Here is a 20,706-nt window from a genome sequence, read left to right as displayed (position 1 = left end):
ATTTTGCCATGCCAGCCAAGAAATGCCTGATGGACAATTCTTTACATTGGACTCATCTTGAGATAGCTGATTTTTTCTAACAGGCTTTCTCATTTACTCTTTAGTATTTCTAATTCAATTATTAAATTGACTGCTTGAGTTCTGATGTTGGATACCATTTACTTAATAACTTTTACCTTGTAGAAAAGATTCCTCACTAATTTTCCTATCAATAGAGTGTGTGCAGATACCATTTCATGTGAATCATTTTCTTCCCCAGTTAAATTTGCTGACAGAGATTGGTTTAAAATGGTCCATTTGTGCTTCATTTGTTGCTCATTTAATTGCACGTCTAAGAGTGAATGGGCTTAGATGGGATCAATAGCCCAATTACCTTATGCATCCAAATGATTAACAGAAGTATCTTTTGCATCTGCTGAGATAGATTTCTGACAAAGATTTAGGATATCTTTAGTATTGAATAAAGTTTCTATTCCAGTTTTAACATGTTTTAAGACAAGACTTGGGAATTGTATTTTTGGAATACATGCTGCATTCAGTGTGTTTTTCTTAATTATTATCTTTATTTATTTTTTCCATGGCAACAAACTACTGTATCCTGTCAGTGGTAACATTGCATGAAATGGGCAGCCACATAAATATGATTAAAAATAAGTAAATGATACAGTAACAAATGGTATGAAAAACCTGATCTGAGTTGGCAAAGAGCCTTCCATATACAGGTAGTCCTCGACTTACAACTGTTCATTTAGTGACTGTTCAAAGTTACAACAGCAGTGAAAAAAGTGACTTAACGACTGTTTTTTACGCTTACAACCATTGCAGCTTCCCTCAGGTCACATGATCAAAATTCAGATGCTTGTCAACTCGTTCATATATATATATATATTGCTTTAATTTATATGCCGCCCTTCTCCGGAGACTCAGGGAGGTTTACAATGCGTTAAGCAATAGCCTTCATACTTTTGTATTTTTTATACAAAGTCAGCTTATTGCCCCCACAATCTGGGTCCTCATTTTACCTACCTTTGAAAGGATGGAAGGCTGAGTCAACCTTGAACCTGGTGGGATTTGAACTTCCAGTAATTGCAAGCAGCAGATGTTAATAACAGTGCATTAGTCCACTGTGCTACCAAGGCTCTTTATCTATATTTATGATGGTTGCAGTGTCCAGGGGTCACATGATCACCTTTTGCGGCCTTTTGGCAAGCAAAGTCAATAGAGAAGCCTGATTCACTTAACAACCATGTTACTAACTTAACAACTGCAATGATTTGCTTAACAACTCTGGCAAGAAAAGTCATAAAATTGAAAAAAAACCTGACTTAACAAATGTTTCGCATAGCAACGTAAATTTTTGGCTCAATTGTGGTCATAAGTTGAGAACTACCTGCACTTTGCTTTTGTATTGGATAAAAATAGCGTGCGGTCTAGGCCAGGGGTGGGCAACTGTGGCCCTTTTACAACCTGTGGACTTCAACTCCCAGAATTCCTGAGACAGCCAAGCTGGCTCAGGAATTCTGGGAGTTGAAGTCCACAGGTCATAAAGGGGCCATATTTGCCCGTCCCTGGTTTAGGCTATAGGATTTTCTTAGTAAGGAAAACTTACTTTTTCAAAATATTTGTTTTCCCAGGATAGTATTGGAACAACTGATTAAAAAATAATTGAAGTGGGTCAGCCAGCCCCAAAGATTCAATTACTATTCAGCTCTGAAATTCTAAGGGTTGGAGATTGGTTTTTCTTCATTTTAATCTATATCTAAGGAAATTTGCAAGCATATATACCTGCACGTTTTCTGAAATGTTCATAAATCTCTTACTTATCAGAATTAATCCTTTTCCTGATTGCAGAATGTAGGCCATTCTGAACATCTGTCTGTAAGGGCACATGCATGCATGCTATTTGAAGGCCTAAAGAGTATTTATAGTTGCTGAATAATGAGATACTCTCTGTTAAATTGACTAAGTTGCCCTGCCTTGGGGAAAAACAAAGTCCTTCCCTCCCTCCCTCCCCCCACCCCCCCAAAAATTCAATCTGTTCTGAGTCCACACACTGAACATCTAAATGTGGATAATCTTGAAGCGACAAACCATGCTTTCTAGATAATTTGAAGAGTACAAGCTGGTGTGAGAGAGAAAAACAAGATCGTATATTTTAAGTCATTGGAGATATTTATTATGAACAGCAATACTTTCTCTGGGATACAAGTACTGACAGAGGAAATGCAAACCGAAAGCCAATCAGTGTCAAAAATGGAACAATAAGCTTTTCACTTTAGAGTGGACAGATATGTACCTTATTAGTCTGAACCTTTAGGCTTGGCTAACCTATTAGTGCACTGCACAAAAACAGGAAAATCCTAAATTTGGCATTTCTGTTTATGGCTTTAAGCTTACATAAATGTATTGCAGAATTTAGCTTTGGTGAATGCATGCCAACGAATTGCATGAACAAGTAGGAATTTTATTTATTAAATTGACCTGTTTCAAGGTAGTTTAAATATCATTCTGTACCAGGAAAAAAAAATGCTTAGGTGCTTGAATATTCAGTCCTTCAAACAGGATTTGCCCTGATTTCAGCAAACGTGTTTTGGGTGGGAGTCTATCCGAAGAGATCAATAGCAGCAGGAATCTCAATGGTAAGGGATCTTCTGAGTGTTTTTCTCAGTTACACCCCTTCGCAAGGGTTAGTTAACATTGTAGTTAACCAATATAGTTAACTAATGTCTAGGACAAGTTCTAATCTATTGTTTTCATAATGTCAAAAATTTCAAGATTGTACTGCCAATGAAAGTATCCTAAATTGTTTATTTGGTCTCTCTCTCTCTCTATTATACACTGGACAGCTAATAATTTTATTGGCTGAGGTGAGTTGGGTTGAATTCTTCACTCTATATTCATAATGTTCAAATTCTTTGAGTGCTTATACAGTAGTGCTGTTGCTATTTTCCAAATGTAATTATTTATTTATTTCATTTATTATCATCTTGTGTCTCTGAAGACTTAAATGAGTTTACAAATGAAAACAATGAAATGAAAACAATGAAATGAAAAAATGAAAACAAGAAATAATAGCAAAGTTTACATTCAACTTTTTAAAAAAAATCATCTCAAGTATCCAAGTTATTTGCCCTGGAGATTTCCAGATAACAGATATTGTTTTCATACAACATGCTTAACTTGTCTATTACAGTACTCAAATCTTTGGACTCTCACTATATACTAGTCTACCTTTGGATAACAGGATAAGGATTAAATTAATCAAACTTAGCGTAGTGTACAAATGCCATTGTTATGTCTTTAAAATATTTCCAGTAATATTTGGTTCCTTAAAAATATGCCAATAATTCCCAATGAGTTGAATCATACAATATATACATACATACAATATATATACAGCATCATACAATGTATCTTTTTTCACAAAATGAAATGGAAGCTAAAATAGTTAAACAGAAGTTGAAATAATGCCTAAGATTATTTAAAACCACAATTTCCCCAATCTCTTGACGAATGGGAATTCTGGGGTGGGCAACAAAATTTGACTAGAAGATTCACCAAAACTGCAGTCTATCAGAACATGTAATGTGTTTGACTAAAACTCTCTTCCTTATTATAGACATAGTGAACCTGGGAATGGGTTTAGAAGTTATGTTCTATGACAATGATATTCTCACTATTAAACCTTCAGCCTAAGAAACAGGAAGGAAGTTTTTTTTAAAAAAATAAATAATATTGTATGCAGCTGAGAAACTATGCAATTTGTAAAGTAAAGTTAGATACTAGTTTCTGGAAGAATCTTCCATCTTTACATTGTGCCATTGATTTCTGTGGCTTGAAAAATATTCTATCTGATTTTTAGGTATTAGTCACTTATTTGATCATCCATATTACAGATGACAAGTGGTATATATTTATGATGTAGCATCAATTACACTTAGCAGTTTCCATACTGAATTATTAATGTGTTGTCTGCTTCTACTGAAGATTTGAACTGAGTTTTTTCTTATAAGGTTTTTAAACTTATTTGATGTCACATACAGTCTGGAGGCAAGACGGATGCATATAACGTATATCTATCTATCTATCTCATGTATTCATACATTTCTTGTCAATATAGCTATCCAGAACAATTTCTGATTCTTTAAAATTTATAAATTATTCAATATAATGAATGACTTTCATTTTATGTTGTGTGAAGATGAGAAACTGCTTGCTAGAATTTGGCCAGTGATTTGTTGGTTGGTTGGTTGGTTTTTTGGTTTGTTCATTGAACCTGACTACATAACAAAAACATAGAAAACTGAGTCTGTTCTTTGAATTTTTGTTTTTTTGTTTTCTTTTGAATTAATTATGTTTTATATTTCTCAAGGAAAAGACAATGGCTTATCATTAACCACAAAACTAGCCTACTTTGGCTTCAGAATCTTTTGGCAATTGTAAATTGGTAGGTACTTGAGTACATGATAGTTAATCTGAACTATATTTCATAAATAAAAATTACCTTCAGTACCCATTTCAGTTGGAATGTAGGCATGATTTTAACACCATAACAACCTTAGTCACCCTGTGGATAATTTTCATCAAGAGCATAATCATTTCAATCTTTTTTTATTTCCTGCATTTTTCTGCATCAACTGAAGTTTCCGGAGTTTGTCTCAAAGGTGGCCCCTCATACACTGAATAAGGCAGAGACAATACTAATAGGACCAAAATTATCAGCATATTATTTCAGATCTTCACACATAATATAGGTTGTGATCAGTGGTGGGTTTCAAAAAATTTTACTATCAGTTCTGTGGGTGTGGCTTGGTGGGCATGGCAGGGCTTGGTGGGCGTGGCAGGGGAAGGATACTGTAAAATCTCCATTCCATCCCCAATCCAGGGGAAGGTTACTGCAAAATCCCCATTTCCTCTTGATCAGCTGGGACTTGGAAGGCATAGAATAAATGGGGCGGGGCCAGTCAGAATTTTTACTACCGGTTCTCCGAACTACTCAAAATCACATGACCTTGTTTAATTCTTTTAAAATTAATCTTAAATTTTGCATGTGATGTTTTTATTCTTGGCTGTTCACTGCCCTGAGTCCAGTAGGAGAAGGGCGGTATAAAAATCTAATTTTTAAAAAAAGAAAGACCTGTAATGCTCATAAGTGTGAAAAATGGTCATGTCACTTTTTCAGTGCCATTGTAACTTCAAACTAAACAAACTGTTGTACATAGAGGATTACCTGTACTATTACTCTTGTATTTGCAAATAGTCATTTAATGAGGCAGTTGTTAAACAATGATTACTTGTACCTGAAGCCATTTGAGGAGGTCACTGACAGCTTCACGGAAGGATAACATCAGTATGTGATGGAAAGCCAGCTCTACTGCTGCATTCTTTCAGGCTCTAAAGAGCAATCAGTATTCTTGAAAATGCTTGCCTCAGTAATGGCTGGATAAAGGAGAACAAGCTGAAATTAGCATGGACAGAATATGGAGATACTCTTCATAAAGAGAAAGTTGGATGTAGGGATTTGAGGTAAATCTTGTTCTGGATAGGGTTGTACTCTCCCCAAAAGTTCATTTTTGGGAATATGTTCACTGAAGTTTCAGTGGCATCTATGTCAGGGAGCATGTTTGCCATTGTAGTAGTAAAAGTAAATAAACTGCCACCCTTTCTGAATTAAACTTAGCAACATTTATCAATGCCTTGTTATAGTACTTCTGACTACTTCAGTGTGCTTTATATGATGACTTCTCTTGAAAAGGGTCTAAAAATTGCAGTTGGTGCAAAATGCAATACCCAGGCTATAGAACGCTGGATTATATGATGGCTATAGTAAAAACAAACCTATATTGGCTGTCAAGGGTTTATCTTAATGTTGGTTTTTGTTGATTTTGGTTTTGAATGATTTGATTTAATCGAGTTTCATCTAGTAGTTAAGGCACCATGCTAGAAATCGGGAAACTGAGAGTTGTACCCTGCCTAAGCCAAGAAAGCCAGCTGGGTGACTTTGGGGCACTCATTCTTTCTCAGTTTAACTCATTATGCAGGTTATTGTTGTGGGAAAAATAGGAGGAAGAAGGACTATTAGGTATGCCCACTGCCTTGAGTTATTTATACTCTTACGAAGCACTCTACATGGAGCTTCCCTTGAAGGAACATCAGCTGGTAAGAACACAAACATGTGGGCAGTTCTTGGAGTTCCCAGGGTAGCCTGGGAACACTGCTGTCCTGCAAGCTGCACAGGTTGCCAGGTTGCTTCCAAGTTCAATTCAAAGTGTTGATTATCACTTTTAAAGCCCTTCATGATATGGGTCCAGGTTATCTGAGAAACCATCTCACCCTAATGGGATCAGTCTGCCCCCCCCATACCAGAAGAGGCATGCAATGGACCCCCATCAGTCAAGGAAGTTTTGTTGGTGGGGTCCAGGAGAAGAACCTTTTCTGCCATGGTGCTCATCCCCTAAAACAGGGGTGTCAAACTCAATTTCATTGAGGGTCACATCAGGGTTGTTTGACCTCCGGGGGCCAGGGTGGGTGTGGCCAGGGTGGGCGTGTCCAGCTCAACATCACTCATGTCAGGGGCACCTGTGGTAGCTTGAGTGCTCTGTCAGTGAAAAAGGGCTCCCAAACTCTGTTTTCTGCTGCTACGGCCTCCTGCTACCCTCTGCCAGTGAAAATGTGGCGCTCCCGAGCTCCGTTATCACTGGCAGAAGCACTGCAGGCCAGTCCTTCACTGTTTCCAGGGTGGCCCCAGGGCCAGATCTAAGTACCCTGTGGGCCAGATTGGCCCCCAAACCTTGAGTTTTACATCCCTGCTCTAAAACATTGTACCCCCAAGGTGAGATCCTCCTTTTGGCCTTCTGAAAGGGCATGAAGATTTGGCTGTGCCAATTGGCCTGGCTCCCCAATAAGGGAGTAGCATCCTGGTGATGGTTAATGGACTAACAGACCCCACCTCCTCCCTGTGCACACTTTATTTCCTTCCTCTCCATCTTGGTCCATTCAATTTTAACTGATTTTTGAATTTATGGTCTTCATTGTTTTAATGTTTTATATGATATACCATGTTTCCCTGAAAATAAGACCCTGTCTTATATTTTTTTGAACCCCGAAATAAGCGCTTGGCCTTATTTTCGGGGAGGTCTTATTATTTTGGGGGACGTTGAGCAAGATGGGGCTCCTCTTGCCGTCTTACCTGATTTCCAGCTCTGTCTCCCTAACCCTAACCAGAAGAAATGGCGGGGACTGGCTGCACATGCATTTAAATATTTTTGGGGAGGACTTATTTTGGTGGGGGACTTATTTTAGCACATGCGCTCAAAAGCCCGATTGGGCTTATTATCAGGGGATGTCTTATTTTCAGAAAAACAGGATACTTACTGAGTGACTGTAAGCCATTTAGACTCACCAGTGAGATGGGCGACAGTAAAGTTTAACACGTAAATAAATAATAAAGGCAGGTTAAAATATAGTTTAAGAAATCATCACTCCAGGGGTGGGTTCTAAATTTTTTTACTACCGGTTCTGTGGGCATGGCTTATTTTGTGGGCGTGGCTTGATGGTCATGTGACAATTATTTAGGATTTAGCAGAGGTACTGGTCTACCAGGCCTTTAACTGCTTGCAGAGCTGTACCGATCTACCCATTTATTTTTTGCAGGCACTGATCTACTCATGTATTTTTGCAGGCACTGATGCACTCATGTATTTTTGCAGGCACCGGTCTACTCATTTGTTTTCTTTTAACACTGATCAGCTGTAGGGCGGCCCTTTGAAGCCCCATTGCAAGAGTTTAAACAGTTTTTTTCCCTCTAGCCATCAGCTGGGACTCAGGAGGCAGCAATAGATTGGGGGTGGGACCAAATAAAAGGTAAGAATAATGTGGGGGTGTGGGGGCAGGGGGGCAGAACCATTTCAGTGACGTCATATCGTCACCACTACCGGCTCAGGAGAACCGGGCTGAACCGGGAGGAACCCACCACTGCATCACTCTATATATTTTTAAAACATTTATACTCTATTTTTTATTGTAAATCGCCTTGAATGTTGGAATGAACAAAATAAATAAGTACAAAATAAGCGCCCCCCCCCCAAATTTCCAGTCAGCATTGTTCTCTGTGCTCTCTCAGACTGAAGTTTGGGGATCGTCTACATATGAAAAAATTTTTGGGAAAGAAGGTCCTTGTCTAGAAAAACTCACTTGGTATCCATATTGTTATAATGGCACCATCATGTGAGATTTCATTTCTTCTTTTCAGTCTCCTGGGTCTTTTAAGATGCTGTTATTTTAATACCTGAGGTCTTGATCATGCTTTTCATTACTGCTAATTCCAGGATGATTGCTTTAGCTCATACAGTTCTGCTTTTATATTACTATCCCTCTGTCTATGTTATTTTATGTGATTGTATAAGTTCGTAAAAGCTTGGTATTGGGCTTCAGTTCCATTAAGATAAATTTTTAGTTAGTCAGCTGAAGCCTAGAGTATTCGTTTATAGCAAAACATAAATTAAAATAAAATAATGAAATAATGAAATGAAATTAATAGAAGTTTAATATTTCACTATTCCACTACAAAATATTAGACTAGTATGGAGAAGTAGCATTTTTACAAATGAAAACAGGATATAATTTTGTTGTGTTTGCCCAGCCTGATTATTAGTGCTAATTAGAAGCAATTCTTGCTCTTGGTCAAGAAGAAGCAATATTTTCCAACCTTCTTTTGTTTCATATACCTGTAATAAGGAAAAAACAGATTTTAAATGAAGAACTGATAGAAATATGGTTTTAAAGTTAGAATAAAGTTAGAATATATATACAGATGCAAATTTATATTTTGCTGATAAAGAAATAAAGGGAGACTAGTATAGATCTATTTCAAGCTTTTTAGCTTTCATCAGCTAGCCATACCCTTACTCAGATTCAAACTTTGGCTTCCTGCATGTTAGGCAGTTGAATTAACCTTCTGAGCCACAAATTCTCCTCCCTTCATCAGCTTGAGCCAGGGGAAAGATTAAGTGTTTTTCTATCGAGACATCTGGTTTACCCCAACATGTGGGAGGGGGCATTCTGCTCCTTTTCGCCTTTCAGCTCCAATCCAGGAGCCCTCAAGCAGTCGCATTCACGACAAACCATTTTATACCAAATTTATATTTTGCTGATAAAGAAATAAAGGGAGAGTAGTATAGATCTATTTCAAGCTTTTTAGCTTTCATCAGCTAGCCGTACCCTTACTCAGATTTGGTATATACCGGTATTTGGGGGTTTTCGGTTTAGAACGAAAATAATTATGACATGATGAAATAATAGAAGACTTGTAAAATTATCAGTATAGGAGACAGGATTAAGGAGATACACTCTTTCACTGACTCTTTTTCTTCATAATAATAAAAATCAGGATCTTCCAGTGAAACCGATTTTCAGGAGACAGAAGAAACAACTTCTTCTAAAATCTAATTAGTTTGTGGAAATGACTCCTACAAGATGTAGTGATGACAACCACTGGCTGAGATAGCTTTTAAAAACTGATTATAGAAATTCACAGAGGAGTTTAAGCTTGTCAACAGTTATTAGCTGCAATTACTAAATGGGGTTCCCCGTTCATAGGTACACCTTTGGTTACCAGAAAGTGAGGAAAACAGTGAACAAAGCTTCAACAAGCATTGTTGGGTAACTATATTTTCCCCCATTTCCCTATATTTTGTGGTTCTTGCAAAAACATCTGGCCATTATTGCTGGGGTCAGTGGAGCAGATGGAGAATTTTTTCCTGCTTTCTAGTTTCCTATAAGCATCTCTGAGCCACAGGGAAAACAAGATTCGGAAAGATTCTTTTTCTGATCCAGTAGGGATTTTTTCTTTCTTTTTCTTTTTAATCTAAAAGTTACTTTGCATCACAATATATTATTTCCTAACATCCAACATTTCAATGCTTTTTGCAAAAAGTACCCTTCTCAATATTTTGCTTTTTTTTTTAATAAGAGGTTATAAGTGGATAAACTGAGATAAATAAATTCAGAAAGCAAACGAGTCGTTTGGATTTTATTGGAGGTTGTTTTAAAAGGTCAACCACAAAGTGTTATTTCTATGAAGAGCTTCTAAATGTGTGGATCGCAAACAATAGAGCTAGTTAATTTAACACTTTGGCCTGAATGGTTTTATGCACTACCATCACCGTCCTATTTAGATGCCCATGGGTGCTATTTCAGTTGTGATGCATGTAATTATCATTTATCTCTCCTCTTCCCTTCTTCGATTCTTTATTCTACAGCCACTCTGCATTCTTGAAATTGGGCTGGGTGGAATAAAGGGAATAAAAATAACAAAGATTCCAAATATGTGCACTTTCACTTATAAATGCATTTTTAAAAATTAGTATAAAAAGGGGTTGCTTTCTGCTATCTGGAAGCTAAAGAAGGAACATAAGCATCATTTTTGTATTTGGAATAATAAAATAATGAAAGAATTATCTGTAATTGGGCTCAGGTGTTTATGTTAAACCTGAAGAGATGATATTATGGTGAAATCTGGTTATTTGTTTCGTACTCCTACTGGCTCAAATGCTATCACTGAATTTGTTTGCTGTTGTTCTATCACCTGCCACTCTAAAAGATCCCTGGACTGCAGGCCCTTGAAAGTTGTTGCAAGGTTGCACTACTGTCTTAGCTGCAGTAATGATAGATATGGCAACATAAAGTAGTAAATAACTTTGCCATGAAAAGTAGTGATTAAAATGAGAAAAGGGTCATATCTTGCCTATTTCTTAAGTCGGGGTGGGGAACGATGGCCCCACTATGACTTGAGCAGTTCAACGCCCAGAATTCTGTGAGCTGAAGTCCACAAGTCATAAAAGTGATCCTAAGTGATCATCAACAAATTTCTATGCCAAGATGTGCATGTGTATATGAAGAATTGGGTCAAATTCAAGGTTGAAATCCAGCAGGTTCTGACAGGTTCTGGAGGACTGGTAGTGGAAATTTTGAGTTCGGAGAACCGACAAATACCACTTCTGGATGGCCCCAGAGTGATGAAGGAGTGGAGATTTTGCAATATCTTTCCCCTGGAGTTGGGTGGGAATGGATATTTTGCAATATCTTTCCCCTGGAGTTGGGTGGGAATGGAGATTTTGCAGTATCCTTCCCCTGCCACACCACATCAAGCCACACCACCCCCACCAAGCCACGCCCACAGAACTGGCAGTAAAAAAAATTTGGATTTCACCACTGGTCAAATTAGGTTCTTTCATGTTCTGTGACAGCACTGATTAAATTCATTGTGACTTCTTTTAGTAGATGGAAAACTTTTGGTGTATTTGTCTTGGTAACAGCCCTCTAAATCCCTCAGCTACAGGATTCCCAGTACCATGGGTTTCTGCTTTCTGTGAATCATTAGATTTCAGTCTCCATTTCCAGCCATTAAATGCTGGGCTATTTAAATACATCTCCTTTGATACCTTTTAAGCACTAGACAAGCATACACATTTCCTGTTCTTTCGGGCTTTTAATATTCTGTGTCTTAAACCAATTTTAATTGTTGCTATATTGCAGGCTTTATTATGATTGATCTGTTTTGCAGTATTGCATTGATTTCATTGCATTGATTTCATTGTAGTTTTTATTTTATTGCAAAGCCCTCGGGGAGTCTTCTGACTGAACAGCGGTTATCAGATTTAGAGATCCAACAACAATATTCATTGATTTTTTAAAAAAAACCACCTGTCTTCTGACACTCATCAGACCATTTTTTTTCTAAAACACTTTGGTGGCCTCCATCCCCTTATTGGCCTTGATAGTGACAACATTTGGTCTTTTGTCTCTTTAGCGTTCTATAAATCATATTCATGATATGCTTCATTTCCTTTCTGAGCACTTGCATTCAAGGCAATCATGATGCATAACCATGTCAGTCATCTCGCAGTTGACTATCCTGCAAAATATATAATTCAGAATTCACTACTCATTAAGTTAAGCTGCAAAAGGCTGACAGGTGTAATGATATGGCTTTTGAACTACATTACCAGCACTGCAAAACAAATCTATATTTATGGGGAAATTATTTTCATCCGTTTTATTCCAAAGATGAAATGTATCCTAAAGAAATCTGGTACTCTCTGTGATCTATACTGTGTAAGGCAGTAGTGAAATCCATTTTTTTTACTGCCGGTTCTGTGGGCGTGGCTTGGTGGGTGTGGCTTGGTGGGCATGGCAGGGAAAGATACTGCAAGATCTCCATTCCCACCCCACTCCAGGGGAAGTATATTGCAAAATCTCCATTCCCACCCCACTCTGGGGCCAGCCAGAGGTGGTATTTGCCAGTTCTCCGAACTACTCAATATTTCTGCTGCTGGTTCTCCGAACTGCTCAAAATTTTCACTACCAGTTCTCCAGAACCTGTCAGAACCTGCTGGATTTCACCCCTGGTGTAAAGCAAAAAATGGAATAAAATACTGGCCAGTAGTGACTTTCATTTGGTATAGAAAATGCCAGTTGGATTGGGCCAGTGTTTAGAATTATCAAGAAAATTATCTATATCTACTAGAACTTCTGAAAGCTTTTAATTTAAGTAGAAACAATTAATGATGTTTATCTTTGGCAGAATTTCTGTTCTTTCACAGAGTAAATTTTTCTATTTCCATTTTTCTTTCAGAAAATTAAAAAAAATATATCCTAAGGATGTGATTAATAAATGAATGAGTAATGCTAAAAATCTATGCAATGTAGTTTATCTATTTTTATGTATTTTAGTGAAGACATTTTTTAACAAAGTAAAAGACATAAAAGAAAAAAATAGTGAAATTCTATCATCTCATCTTATATTTCTATTCAATACTTCCACAGCGGAAATAAATAGGAATGGTTACAAGGGAGGTCTTTGTCTAGTCCCTTTGTGTATCTCACAAGCTTTTGGTAATTCCCCATTCCCAATTATCTGTGTCTTTGTGAAGTGTAAATTGATTTTACCCATTTGTTAAAATTCTCATCAAAGTCCATATCCTCCAAAATTTTAAACAAGAAAGTCCAGTTCAATCTGTCAAAGGTCTTTCTGCATCAAGAAAAACCAATGCTCATTTTTACATTATATTGTTCCATGTATGGAATGTTCTGAACATATTTCTAATATTATCCTTTAGCTGTCTTTTAGGTAAAAACCCACACTGATCTTCATGAATAAAGTCCAATAGAACCATCTTCAGTCTCTCAGCTAAAACCCTGGTAAATAATTTACAATCATTATTCAGTAATGATATCAGGCAGTAATCTTAACCTTCTTTAGATATAAATGTATTAGCCTCTGTCCAACTGTTTGATATCTTTTCAGTCGATAAAATACAATTCATTATGTCTAGCAAAAATTGTAGTTTGCCTTCAAAATGTTTATAATAAGAAGCTGGTAAACCATCTGGTCCAGACAGTTACCTTATTTTGGCATTTAGTATAGCTTCAAAAGCTTTCTTTATTGTTATAGATCTATTTATTCATTAGTTGTTTCGGTTTTTCTGTGATGTTCAATAAATTTCATTTCTTTAAGTATCATTCAACCTTTGCTAAGAAATAGTTTGTCTACCTATTCAAGAAATAAACAGGAAAAACCAGCCCCTACTTCCTTTACTTCCTGTGTTCTGAACCTCACAGGTATAAAACTGTGTCAGGAAAGGCAAGGGGGCCATTTTCCCCTACCTTAGATCCGAATACTGAGTGTCAACCCATTTATACATACCTATTTATACATCCAGGGCATCCTAGATTTTTTTGCCTGACCAGGCTGAAATCAGTGTAAGACAGCATCTTGTCTAGGTGTTCTTAGATCAGATAGAGACAGTTCTTGAGTGCGATTCTCTGGTCAATCACATTCTGATAAGAGCTAGGCACTTCCCCTTTATTTTCAATTCTTTCAAATAGCAGAGTTTCCTCAACAGTCCCAGGACAGGCATTCATTTTCTGCTCTTCATCTCAGGCAGCAAATATTTTGTCCTTTGAATTTTCACTTACATTCATCTCAAGTTAAAGCAACAGTTAAAAAAAAAAAGCAAAGCTTAGTTTGGATGATTATGTATTAACATGCACGATAGGTTGCCAAGCTACCTCTTCTCTCTTCTAGGATAAGAGGCTTAAGCAAATATTTCTAAACATGACTAAACCTAAAATATGTCAAGGACTTCTTGAGTTATATAACAGGCATACATTCACTGACATCCATGTGATAATACATAAATAAAAACAAGATACCTATAGTGAATATTGGGACACACAACAAGATAACATTTTCTTTTGATTCAAATATGACTTAATACCATTTTGGATGGAACCTGGTGCAAAGTATTACTGAATATGAATTAATTTTCCATTTGCTGGAAAATGCAAAGAAGAGGTTTAAGGAAAAACCCCACAGATGGCCACCGGAGTGGCTTAATACTACTAATCCCTATGATCATTTCCTCTTGGTTTAGCAGAGCCATTTAAAAGATTGCATGCTTTCCTTTGGACGCACACAATAAATCTAACATGGGAGCCAAATCTAAACCAAATCCGGTTTAGCAAGGAGGGAAAAAGTCACGATACATCACACAATGCTGCCGTGACGATGTGAGTTTGACACCCCTGCCTTACGGTATTATGTTATGTAGTATATAAATAGTATTTAAATTGAGATTTTATTTTGAACAATAGTTGTTTTGTCCATCAAAACCCAACTTGTTTTGGTAGACCAACTAACCTTTTTCTTTGGTAATTAGGATATGGCATTAGTTTGACTTCAAGGGCCAAATTATTGTAGTATATACTAAAAGTATATATACATAGGTTTAACTTGGATCAGCTATCAGACTACCAACCCATTCAGCTGATCCAAAAAGATACTGTAATCAATTATTTCAAAAGCTATCAAGGAGAACCATATACTATATCCATCCTGAGCCCACTGGACATTATCCTTGAGCAAAATTAGTCCCATTTCAGTATTATATCCTGCTCTGAAACCTGATTGCAACAGATCCCAGTTATCCACATCCTCCAGAGTCATTTGGGGCTACAAGCCTACTGTATTCTCAACAGCATTCCCAAGAAAACAATGTTAGAGACTGGACAGAAATTGTCTAGTACTGTTGGGTCAAGGAATGCCTCTTGAGGAGGGAGCAAACCCCATTTCCTTCAAAGTCAAATAAGCATTTACCACTGCTTGGACTCCTCTGTATGGGATTTACTGGGCGGTCTTGAAAACCCCCCGGGGGGGAGGAGCATTTGCCTAACACACAGGTGGCAGAACTCAGAATCTCAATGGCCTATCCACTTTTTCAGAATCACAATATCATACTCAGCTCAGGTATCTGACAAAACTGGGCATCCAACATCTCCAGAAGATTGGCACAATTTAAGGCCAACTCTATGTGGTTGCAAGAGTTGATACCAAGTTGAACTTTTTCAATAAACAGTAGGTATAGAAATTGAATCCCTCCAAGCTAATTATTACAGAAATACATAATACTTCCTTGCCCCAGTGACAATAAGGGTGAGTAAGAGAAAGGGATGAAACAGCAAACAGCAGAAGTCCAACTTCTTCAGGAATAGGAAAGAGTCCACAGTCATAATAATGGAACTGTCTCTGATTAGTAGTCATAGAATTTAAGAACTCATTCCAATAATTATGCTTGGGACTTCACAATTGCTGTAATCCTAAATGCAGCTGTCACATGTAAGAATCATTAAACATATTGGGGGCATATTTCTGAGTAAATATGGAGTACATTGCCCTATCTGTTATAGTAATCAGCCATTTCATAGAGAATGGAGAATATTAGGCTGATTAATTCAAAAATACTTCCCTATGTGTTTAGTGGGAATTAATCATCAGTAAGTGTGAATATGATTGCACTCTAAATGTTGAACTTCTTCAAGAAAATTGCTCATGGAACTTCTACACACTCACACTCTTTCAGCTGGAAAACATCAAAAAATATTAATGAAAATGTTGCTTTATTCAATGTATTCACAAATCTTGTTCTAAACAATATTTTAGCATGTCATTAATTTAGTATAAGAGGAAAATCACTCACTAGAAGTACTAAATTTATCATAAACAGGAATGTTTATCTGTTGTTGGTTACACAATCATTAAAGCCACTTCCATGGCCCCCTGTGAGGTTGGCCATTTGAACTTGTTGAAGCAAGAAAAAAATTATATTTAATAATTCTTTTTGAATAGAAAACCCTTTAAATCATTTCCTTTATTCACAGTATCAGATCAATTTCTTTTTCATGGCTTGTCTCTGAATTTTCCACAGAAATCTAATCAGAATAATTACCAAAAGATCTTTAAATGTAATTTGAAGTAATTAAATGTTTACATATTCAGCAATGTGAAACATCTTTCATATTGTTGAGAAATTGCTTTGATATGCAGAACAGGCCATGAGAAATGCTAAACTAGAGGAAACAGAAGCTACAATTAAAGCTGAAAAAAGATATTAACAATCTCAGATATGCTAGTAAAAAAAAATTAAGGAATTTTTGTTGGAAGACAAACAATAATAATGCAGATTCATGCACAAACACATACCTATATATTAATATATATATAATATAGATGACATATAGAAGATTTGGATATGTCGATGTACATTACATGGGCATCAGCAAGGACATTTGGCCAATAAATACTCAGCTCCATTCAGTCACCCTGACTCTATCCCAAATGAAGGGACTACAGGATGATAAAAAGGAAAAAATAGACATAGATAAATTATATCTATGTCAGCTGTTAGGACAAATCAAATAAGTGAACAAAAGAGGATGTAGAAATAGACTTAATCTTTTGGGGCTCAAACTTCAATAAGATTGGTCAATAACACAAGGTGGGTTTCAATAGGTTCTGATCAGTTCTGGAGAACCGGTAGCGGAAATTTTGAGTAGTTTGGAGAACTGGTAAATACCACCTCTGACTGGCCCCGCCCCCATCTATTTTCTGCCTCCCAGCTGATCTGGCGGAAATGGGAATTTTGCAGTATCCTTCCCCTGCCACGCCCACCAAGCCATGCCCAAACCATGCCCTGCCCACCAAGCCATACCCACAGAACCGATAGTAAAAAAAATTGAAACCTACCACTGGTCAATAACCATGGAAAAGGTGATTCTGCTTCTTGAGAAAAAGATTATGGCAAATTTAGACAAAATATTAAACAATAGAGATATATCACATTGCCAAAAAAAAGGTAGGTATCATTAAGGCCCTGGTTTTTCTCTTAATGACCATTGGCTGTGCAAGGTGACTATCAGAATGGCTGAATGAAGGAAAGTTGATGCCTCTGAATTGAGATGCTGAAGAAATGCAAGGAGAATATTTTGGACAGCAAGAACAAATAATAATAATGAAATAGGTAGGCCTCAACTTACAACAGGTCATTTAGTGACAGTTCAAAGTTACAATGGCACTGAAAAAGTGACTTATGGCCATTTCTCACACTTATGATCTTTGCAGCATCCCCATAGTCACGTGGTTTACATGGCGATTGGTTCATACCTATGAGGATTGCAGTGTCCTGGAATCATGTGATCTCCTTTTGCGACCTTTTGACAAGCAAAGTCAATGGGAAACCAGATTCACTTAATAACTGTTACTAATTTAAGAACTACATTTAGCAAACGTGGCAAGGAAAGTTGTAAAATGGGGCAAAACTCACTTAACAAATTTGTCACATAGCAACGTAAATTTAGGGCTCAATTGTGACGTAAATTGAGGACTACCTGTAATTGATGAAATAATACTATGCAGCACATTATAAGCATTCATTATGAAGTTAATATATATAATGTCAGAAGCAAAAGCCTTTGGGGAAGACCTTTGTGCTTGGAAAAACTGAAAGCGAAACAAAAGCATAATATAAGGGGATTAAATTCTATCACTGATATCACAAGCATGAAATTACAAGAATTCAAAGAAGCCGTTACTGATAGCTAGTCCTGGTAACTCATATGACCAAGAAAAATTAATCCTGCTTGAAGACATACAGTTGCTGTGTTCTAACACTAAACTATTTATCCCAAACATAGTTTGGTTTTGCTTGGCTTGGCATGTGAGCACAACCAACTGACTCAGTTGAAGTAAAGTGTATGTATAGCATCATGCCTTTAAATCTTGTAGACTAGTTTGCCACTATCATTTCTGAAGTGCTAACCAAATGGAAGGTAAGAAGTTGAGACAGAATTGGTTTCAGATGTGACTCAGAAGTGGGGAAATAGATAAACCCAGGATTAAAATAAACAACTAAAATAAACAGATGATTTCCTCATATATAAGATTTTTGCTCAAAATACCTTTTTCTTCCAATATTTTTCAAATAGAGAAACACCTTGGGCCAAGACAAATTATAAAATAATTACAGGTAATCTTGCAACTTCATACACTATTATTAGATTGTAGAAGTCATCTTCCAAAAACCAGCTATCATCCATCAATGTTTAAAATAATTAAAAATAATTATACCAAATTACAGAGAGAGAGAGAGAAAAGATTTTGAAAGGTGGAAAAAAATTAAACTCTCCTGGTAACCATTAATTGCAGCTGTTAAAATATATTACCAAAGAATATATTACCTAAGACAATTCTTGTATTTCAAATGGCATCAATTTCAATCCAAGACAAAAAAAAACTTTCAAGATTGGGAGAGGACAGTTAATAAATTTATTTGGAAAGGGAGGAAAACAGAGTAAAATAAAAAATGTTAAAAGGTTCAGAAGATAGAGGTGGACTTGCTCTTCCAGATTTTAAATTATATTATTGTGCAGGTTGTTTGACATGGATAATTGAATAGATAAAATCTCCAGATAGCAGAATGTCAATATTAGAAAGTGTCAACCTAGGTCTTCACAGGTATTTATGAGATAAGGATGCAAAAGAAGACAAAGACATGGAAGGACATTTTATAAGACAGAGCTTGATGAAAACATGGAATTCTACAAAAAAATAATAATAATAAGTCTAGCAATCTCACCTTGAACCTCACACTCAAATACTTTTTATTCTGAAGATAATTATTACAAGAAAAATGTAATTGTATATGCGGATATAGTGAATCTAGACTTCAGAAACAGATTAAAGACAGCACAAGCCTTATCAGGTGAAGGCCGAAATCTTTCACAGTTCATGTGTTTACAGATTACTGGAAGAATAAAAAGCGACTGTCAGGGTTCCAAGTAACACCTCCAATGAAAGAAAACTCCAAGGCTAGAAGTTCCTCAAAGTTCCATTTGATTAGAGATGTCATATTGATACATGTGGGAAAACCTGAATCTGAAAGCTTCGAGGTTTTCCCCACCCAAAAGAAAGTCCAAGTCCCTTCCCCTGCACCCACATGTCCATCACATGGTCCAATCAATGCACTGTCCCAACTGAAGATGCCTCCCACTCACACCACTCCAGGTGCAGTCCAAAAGTCCTTTACTCTCAAAGAAAGGAATGTTATTATGGCTAGATATCTCCACCACTCCATGCAATCCCTCCTCCCCGTTTCCACAGCCCTAAATGTGGCAGCCCTGAAGATCCCCCCCAAAAAAAGATGGCCTCCAGGGCTGATAGTGACTTCAAGAAAGAAATAACAAATGACAAATTTTGAAACAGTTGTACCCAGTGGTAGGATTCAAAATTTTTTACTACTGGTTCTGTGAGCATAGCTGGGTGGGCGTGGCAGGGGAAGGATACTGTAACATCTCCATTCCCACCCCACTCCAGGGAAAGGATACTGTAAAATCTCCATTCCCTTCCCACACCAGGGGAAGGTTACTGCAAAATCCCCATTTCCTCCCGATCAGCTGGTGCTCAGGAGGCAAAGAATAGATGGGGGCGGGGCCAGTCAGAGGTGGTATTTACCGGTTCTCTGAACTACTCAAAATTTCCGCTACCGGTTCTCCAGAACTGGTCAGAACCTGCTGAAACCCACCTCTGGTTGTACCGAACCAAAAGCACATTATATATCTAATATTGTTATTAAAATATTACACTGTGTGTGGTTAATCTCCTAGTGCAATAATAGCTACTTTAGTTTTTTAACTAAAAATGAGATTTATTCTGCAAAAATCAGCACATGAGAATTAACTATTATACAGTATGTATGCGTATAGGTATCTGTGTATGTGTGTTTGTATATACTGTATATGTGTATGTGCATTCATATACCTATACAGACATATAGATATACATATATACCTATACCTATACACACATTCTTCCTAGCATTTTTCCCACAGGTACAGGGGCAGCTTTTTGGATCAACTGAATATACATTCAGTTGATCCAAAACTGAATACATTCAATCTTTATACTCATTGATTATTTATACATTTCCTTGTGGGCCATATTTTAAAGCCATGTCCTCTTTTCTCTGATAACATATTGTGGAATTGTAGATGCATAATTTTATATCCTCACAGAGGCCATGCTTGCCAGCTGCTTGCCGGCCAGCTTTCCTTCATTCCTTAACAGAAGAATATACTGTTATTTTGATATAATTTTTTGAAGAGTTTTTTTAAAAAACCTGGAAAATTAGTTTTTGTGTTACCAATTTTTTTTATATCAGATTGTTCGGGCTCAGACTGAGCCATGATTTAAAGTCTAGAGAATTATTGTGTAGGTGATACTTTATGTCTAGGAACATAACCTACTGAACAAAGCATAGGCAGAGGGGATTTTGTTAAACAATAGAGGAAACATTAGGACAGGGACGGTAGGCA

The 20,706-nt window shown here is 36.9% G+C and overlaps 1 long non-coding RNA gene across 2 annotated transcripts in view; it reads right to left on the bottom strand.

The window, feature by feature from the left end:
- The window catches only part of LOC132710722 (uncharacterized), a 31,507-nt gene extending 17,407 nt beyond the window's left edge, over window positions 1-14,100 (bottom strand). For both annotated transcript variants that reach the window (XR_009621447.1, XR_009621448.2), the window contains exons 1-3: window positions 13,706-14,100; window positions 8,194-8,726; window positions 5,301-5,439 (exon numbers count right to left, since the gene is read on the bottom strand). This is a non-coding gene — a long non-coding RNA (uncharacterized LOC132710722). The remainder of the gene's footprint in view (window positions 1-5,300; window positions 5,440-8,193; window positions 8,727-13,705) is intronic.
- Window positions 14,101-20,706: the final 6,606 nt, after the last annotated feature.

Source organism: Pantherophis guttatus, chromosome 1, assembly GCF_059756535.1.
Source record: "Pantherophis guttatus breed Tessera chromosome 1, ASM5975653v1, whole genome shotgun sequence".
Taxonomy (NCBI): domain Eukaryota; kingdom Metazoa; phylum Chordata; class Lepidosauria; order Squamata; family Colubridae; genus Pantherophis; species Pantherophis guttatus.
Note: the sequence above shows the minus strand (reverse complement) of the source record. Positions and strands in the feature narration are given on the sequence as shown.